This window comes from Eurosta solidaginis, chromosome 2 (assembly GCF_040869045.1).
Source record: "Eurosta solidaginis isolate ZX-2024a chromosome 2, ASM4086904v1, whole genome shotgun sequence".
Taxonomy (NCBI): domain Eukaryota; kingdom Metazoa; phylum Arthropoda; class Insecta; order Diptera; family Tephritidae; genus Eurosta; species Eurosta solidaginis.
The window spans coordinates 154275543-154282383 of record NC_090320.1 but is presented as its reverse complement, the minus strand read 5'-3'; the positions used below and the strand labels follow the sequence as shown (position 1 = coordinate 154282383).

At 36.6% G+C, this 6841-nt stretch overlaps 1 pseudogene; it reads right to left on the bottom strand.

Annotated features, from left to right (window-relative positions):
* Positions 1-645: 645 nt before the first annotated feature.
* On the bottom strand, positions 646-6841 carry LOC137241706 (uncharacterized; annotated as a pseudogene).

Here is a 6841-nt window from a genome sequence, read left to right as displayed (position 1 = left end):
TTTTTTATTTTTCACATACAGACACATGATGGGGTATGCTAAACTAGCTAAGCCTTAAGCTGCCAAATGATGAACCGAAAATGGATCGCACGACAAAAAATTCATACATAAATCATGTGAAAAATCAAGGGAATGGGAACGAAACCTCGAAATCGCAGTCTCAAACCGACAGTTGCTGCAAAATAAAATGCATCCGGCCATGAGGAAAAGAAAATCGGTCCCCACCTGTAACTCCAGACCGTTCCAAAAACTAATTTCGATGTAATTTTGTACTTTCAGCCGATATTTACTGTTGCTGATCGGAATCATTCACATTCCGACAGAATTAATATAAAAATAAAACTATATGATGTGTAACGAAAATAGGGTCAAGCAAAAGTTGGAGCAGGGCGGATTGAAAACACGTCCTTTTAAACCTCCCATTATATGTTTAGCTGTGCTGATCATAATCTTAATGCATTCCGACAGCGTCATTACTAAACAAAGTTGACATCACATGTTTAGCTGTGTTGATCAGATATTCCGGCAGCTTAAAATACCAATGTAATTGAAAAATATATGTTCCAAATTTTTTTTCCTTGTACTGGGGGCACTGGAGGCTTGGAAACGCGTACTTTCCAACCTCCCTTAAAAATTGCCGTCATGCTAGTAAATATGCTGATCGGAATCACATGACATTCCGACAGCATATTCAATAGAACTAAATGATTATAATAATGAATTGTATTTAGTAGTTGGGTCTAAACAGCCGTAATAATAAATAAATAAACTTATTAGCATCTTTATTAATATTTATCGCCAGACCATGCCGTTTTATGTGATATATCTTCACGGGCGTCGTGCGATCCCAGTAAAAATAGCATTTATCCACTGGTGTTATATTCCTATCAATATATTGGAAATTGCAGGAAGAAAGTAAATCCAAAAACTTTTGCAACGCACATAGGTAGATTTTCAAGTTTTAATTGATCGGTTATGTTAAAAAAAAATAGATATTACACTGTGTAACACTAAAAAATTTCTGCGCAGTGAGGCTATTTTTCTTGATGTACAGCAAGAAGTGTAATAACTTAGTTCCGTCTTTATCTAGGGTAAATTTTTAATAGGTTGTATGAAAAACTATAATAGTTTGTATAACTAATCGGTTATATTAGAATAGATATTACACTGTGTAACACTAAAAAATATCTGCGCAGTGAGTGTATTTTTCATGTTGTTCAGCTACAGGGGTGTATCAAACCCTCTATCTAACCCCCTATCTGCAAGTATCTGCAGCTAAATTTAATGCAGTTGGCAAGCTAATTGTGCCAAGTACCATGTTCAAAACTAATTTTCACTTGGACGGACTTGGAAACATAACAAAACTGGTTTTCAACAACAAAAATAAAAAAAAATAATAATTTTTTTTAACATCCTAAATAAAATAGGTTCTTTATCAATTTATAACTTTTAAAAATCAAAAACACCATTAATAATGTTAGTATTTACCTAAAATAATAGAATCCATCACAATTACTCAATTCAATTGTCTTAAAACTTAAAATATTCACGCTAAAACATGCTATTTTACATAGGTTAAAAAAAACCATAACACGTGTTTCAGAAATAGCTAAATTCCGATTATTTGACAGCTAACGTCAGATATGCGATGGATGGGAAGGGGTAAAATTATTGTTCCCATGTCTATTCTTAAACTTTGGGAGTGCTTTTTTTGTAATTGTGGCAACTTTCAGAAATTCAATTATGGCCGCCTAAATGTCTAAAATCTACCTATGTGCAACGTTTACTCATTTCTCACTGTTGCGGCTAGGAGCATTTCACATGCAACTTCTTTCATTTTTAATACATAATCAATAGCGTACACTCATAAGTAGAAAGCTTTATCGTAATACACGACGTCAGCAGCTAGGATTATATCTGTTGAAAATGAGATTGGGCATATAGCTTCATCAATAGCTCCCCATTCTAAAACGCTCATAGTAAGCAGCTTCTCTTTCACAACATAGCTATCGTCGCAAGTTTCCGCATCAACGAAATTCCGTCGCACATTTCTTTCGAGGCTACCATCAGTTATAAGCACGTGACGCACATCGCTGCATTGCACTAGTATCATGCCACAGAAGAAACCGGTACCAGCACCTAACACTTATACACATTTTCCCTTTACTATATCCGCATTATGCGCGAGATAATCAGCTAAGGCAATCGATGCTTCCCAACTACATAGCCCCGTGGTGCCTTCTGCCACGAAGCTTTTGGATTAACGCAAGGTAAGTGACACGTCCAGCGCTGCTTGTTGGTAATGTTTGTAATATGTATTATGGCAGGTAATTTAACTATTTTGTTAGTTCTATTGGCAGCGCGTTTTTGTTGCTCTTTTTCAAATTCTTCATGTTCGTGTTGTAGCATCTTATAATCAAATGTAAGTGTTTTTATTTGTGTTTCTAATGCTCGTTTTTCCATGTCAATGACTTCACTCTTTTTAACTTCACCCGTCCTATCATTGATTTGCAATTTGAGGCGTTCATTTTCAATACGTAACTCCGTATTTTGTTGCTTCTCTCGATTTAAACTTTTAGTGGAATCGCCATTCTGTTGAAGAGATAAAATTTAAATTAAAAAATGTATATCATTCATTCAAAAAAAGTTCTGCCAAAGTGAAAAACATAATTTAAAAAAATATTTAGCAACAAGAGATTTAGGATTTATTTGTCTTCTAATTAATAAATAAATTTCAGTAGATTCTTCTTTTTGTAGCGATAAAGACACTTCCTGAAGGTTTTGATGATGGTCCTTTCCCGGATATTTATCCTATAAGTTCCTAAAATATGCACCATTAAGATACCAGCCCGACAATATCGGGAACGATTTAGCATGACCAAAGAGTATATATTTGTCAAGAGGCGTCACTCGATACTTTGTTGTTGCCAAAGCAACCCTGTCATATCGAATGTGATTCTCAAGGAAGTTTTGTTTAGTTTTTTTAAATTTAATCCTATATAGTTATGCGGTAAAGTGACTTTGCATAATTACGATTTTTGGAAAGAGAATTAATTAATTAATTTAATACAATCAATAAAATAAACACAAATACCCCACGAAAATGTATAGAAGGCGTTTTTATAAATACATCTGATAAAAAAAAACCAACGACTACCTTGAGAAAACATCGAGTAATTTGCTTTGGCAACAACAAAAGTATCGAGTGACGCCTCTTGACAAATATATACTCTTTGGCATGACCACGCCGCATCATCTATGTCTGTAAATTTTAGTGTCCTTTCACGACAGCTACAATTATCCCGGGAATATTCTAAGCCTTCAACCGACTGGGAGTAGCAATTTACTATGGTGATAATTTTTTGTAATATCAATGGGCAAAAACGTGAAATAATATTCGCTATATATCTATCAAAACTTTTTTATTCCAAAGCACTACCCGAGGGTTTGGGGGAGTGTCGCCCGTTGTATGTTTGTATGTATGTAGGTATTTTGATAGCTTAACCCATTTCTACAGAGAAAGAGCTTCTTTAGTTTTACTTCCATAATGTGTAGAAAAAATTCCCCCATACCGTTTATGAGAAAAGCACTGCGGCTAATTCGTAGTTATTAGCTGTATTTTTTTTTACATCTACGGACGTTTACGCTTAAACTATATATGGACTGCCAAGCTTCAAACTTTAAAAACTACTACTAAATTTCAGTACGCATTATAAACAGATGTAACTGAAATATGTGTATATGTTTCACCTCTACACTAATTCTATGTATCACCTCTTAAAATGATGCTTGTCCACAATTCATCGCAACTGATTCAGCTATATTTTATACATTATGGCCATCAGAGGGTTGTGTCTCCGCTTTTCGGTACACCCTGTGCTGTAGCTAGCTGTTTAACCACTGCCGCTAGATGGGTCTCCTAAGCATTATCTAAGCAAGGAAAAGCGTTTTTTTTACGCGTAAACGTAAACGTATACGCGTGTAAAAAACACGGCTATTATCGCCCATATTAACGTTAAAGACACACCCCGAAGGTTTAGGGACGTATTATCGCCCTTGATGGTCCTTTGCCAAATATGGATCCGGTATGTTCCGGTAATCATCTCGGGATAATGGTCGGGATCAATGTTGAAGATAATGTTTTCCATCCTGATAATGACGAGACAACAAAAAAATGGAAGAAAAAAACGAAAATCTGTAGACAGTGACGAACACAGACTTGAACATGATTTTGGCTGAAAAATATGCACAAACATCGACAATGGTATCTCAACTCGAAGCGCGCATGGACGAAAAAATATTGTAGTTTGAGCAAAAAATCGTTGCAACTAAATCGCCCAGCTGTTTCAGCAAGCAATGCGAAAGTAAGAACTCTATCTTTTTACGGCTTTGTTTCTTTCCTGGTATTTAAGCTTCAATTTGAGAAGACGTCAGCAGTGAACAGCTGGAATACTGAAGAGAAAGTTGCTGCCTATTTGTAGCATTGAAAGGGCCCGCAGCTGAAATAATGCAGACCATTCCAGAATGACAACGGGACAGCTAAAAAAAAAATAAATAAATATAAGGCGCGATAACTTCCAAATAGATCTAAGGCCGAGCTTCTCTTCCAATTTGCGTCGTGCTCCTCTTGATTTTCCCTACAAATTGGCCGGACGGGACCTACATGTTTTATGCCGACTCCGAACGGCATCTGCAAGGTAGACGAGTTTTCACTGAGAGCTTTTCATGGCAGAAATACACCCGGAGCGCTTGCCAAACACAATTTTGATCTTGCTTTGCCCGGGGTTTGAACCCAGGGAATACGGTGTGGTAGCCAGAGCACGCTACCATCACACCACGGTGGCTGCCGACAGTTATGAAGCATTAATAGCCGCAGTCAAGAGACGTTACGGAAGCGAGCATAGGAAACAATGCAGGTGTTTGCTTCGGACATTGAACGATTGGCTCATCTCGAAAATGCGAACGCACCCGTAGAATACACCGAGTGACTCAGGAAACAGCCTCATGGTTGGTGGAACGATTCAATAGAACCCTAGAGTGACACTTAAGGAAAGTAGTGGACAAGTTCCATAAAGAGTGGGATACACACATATCTTAATTCTTGATGGCTTACCGATCGGTTGTGCCTGTGACAATGAGCCAAATTCCCGCAAAATTGATTTTCGGCAATGACTTTCGACTGCCAGCTGCTTTGAAGTTTGGGATAAATTCCGTTGCGGAAAGAAATGCCAGGAAATCCACTGGTGTCTTGGAGGAAGAGAAGAGGGAAATAAACGATCTTGTAAGAAAACGAACCAGGATTATGAATGACAAGATGGAAGCCAGATACGATAAAGTAATTAATTCGGAAGGTTTTCTGGAAAGAGATTTGGTGCTGTTATACAAACCAAAACCAAATAAAGGTTTGTCGCCGAAGTCTCAGTGTAATTGGAAAGGCTCATACAAAGTTGTAAAATGAATTAACGATATTGCTTAAGGCATACAAACTATTAGCAAACCACTAAACAATGTGAAAGTTGTTAAATTGGAAAGAATTTGTCTGATCGGGACGATCAAACTTAGGTGAAGGGTAGTGGTAGTTAACAAGTTGGAAGCATTACTGTGCTGCTAGTAAATAAATGCGCAACAACAGCAAAGTAAGCAACAACAAATACGTACATTGAAACATCAAAGCAAGCAGCCACACAGACATGCAAACACGTAAGCTGGAGCGAAGAGATTATTTCACATACACATATGTAGTCATCACCTAATAACAGAAGTTATTATTCACACATACATGCGCATATAATTAGAAGACGAAATTAAATACCAGATACATAAAGGAGAAATAAATAAGCAGCTGTTCGAGAAGCTTGTTCGTGAAAAGCCTAGACTTTTGGAGAAATATGCGAAAGAGGCAACAGACTATAAAAGCAGCGCAAGCTGAGGATTAATCAGTCAGTATGATCTTTTCACGCTACTAGTGAAGTACGCGAGTATTTTGAAGTACTACTACCACAGTAGAGTTGTAAATAAGGAACATTTTGCTATACTGAATATTTGAGTTATTATTCGACAGTTCAGCGATTCGAACTATAACAATATGTGGAGAATAATCAGGAAATTCCCAAAATTCGTGAGAGTTAAAATATGCATTCGTAGGATAATAAATCAATGAGCGCTTTCATGGTACACAAGTGCTGATTCATCGTTGAGGGATAATTTTCTGAACAGACCGTTGAGTATGTTTGATCCACCAAACGCTTCGGATTTTACGTCAAATTAGTTAGCTCTAGGTTTTTATCAATTGCCCTCTTAAAATCTATGAATATTGCAACTGTACATTCTTTATATTAAATTCTTCTTTCCAGTTGAAGATTACATAATTTAAGTTGGAGTTCTGGTGTAGTTGTTTAGCAACATGCGGACACGCGAGTGCAAGCAAAAGAACATACATAACTTCGAGTATCAGTGAGTGCTTTCAGCGAACACAAGTGCTGATTAATCGTTGAGTGATAGCTATGTGAACGGACTGTTGAGTGGAACAAAAATTCTCATGAATAGAATTTTCTCTCTTAGTAAAAAAAAAAAAAGTAAGCATAACTACTAATTATATTCAAAGTATGTTTGAGCTCTAGGCCAATATATACATATGTTTATTAAAATACAGCAAATGTGTTTAAACAATGTATATTTATTTGTCGAATGGTTTGTCTTGCCAATATTTCGACTTCAATCTGAAGTCATCTTCAGGAACTTATGACTGCACCTGGTCGACTGCAGTTGCAGTTCCTGAAGATGACTTCAGATTGAAGTCGAAATATTGGCAAGACAAACCATTCGACAAATAAATATACAT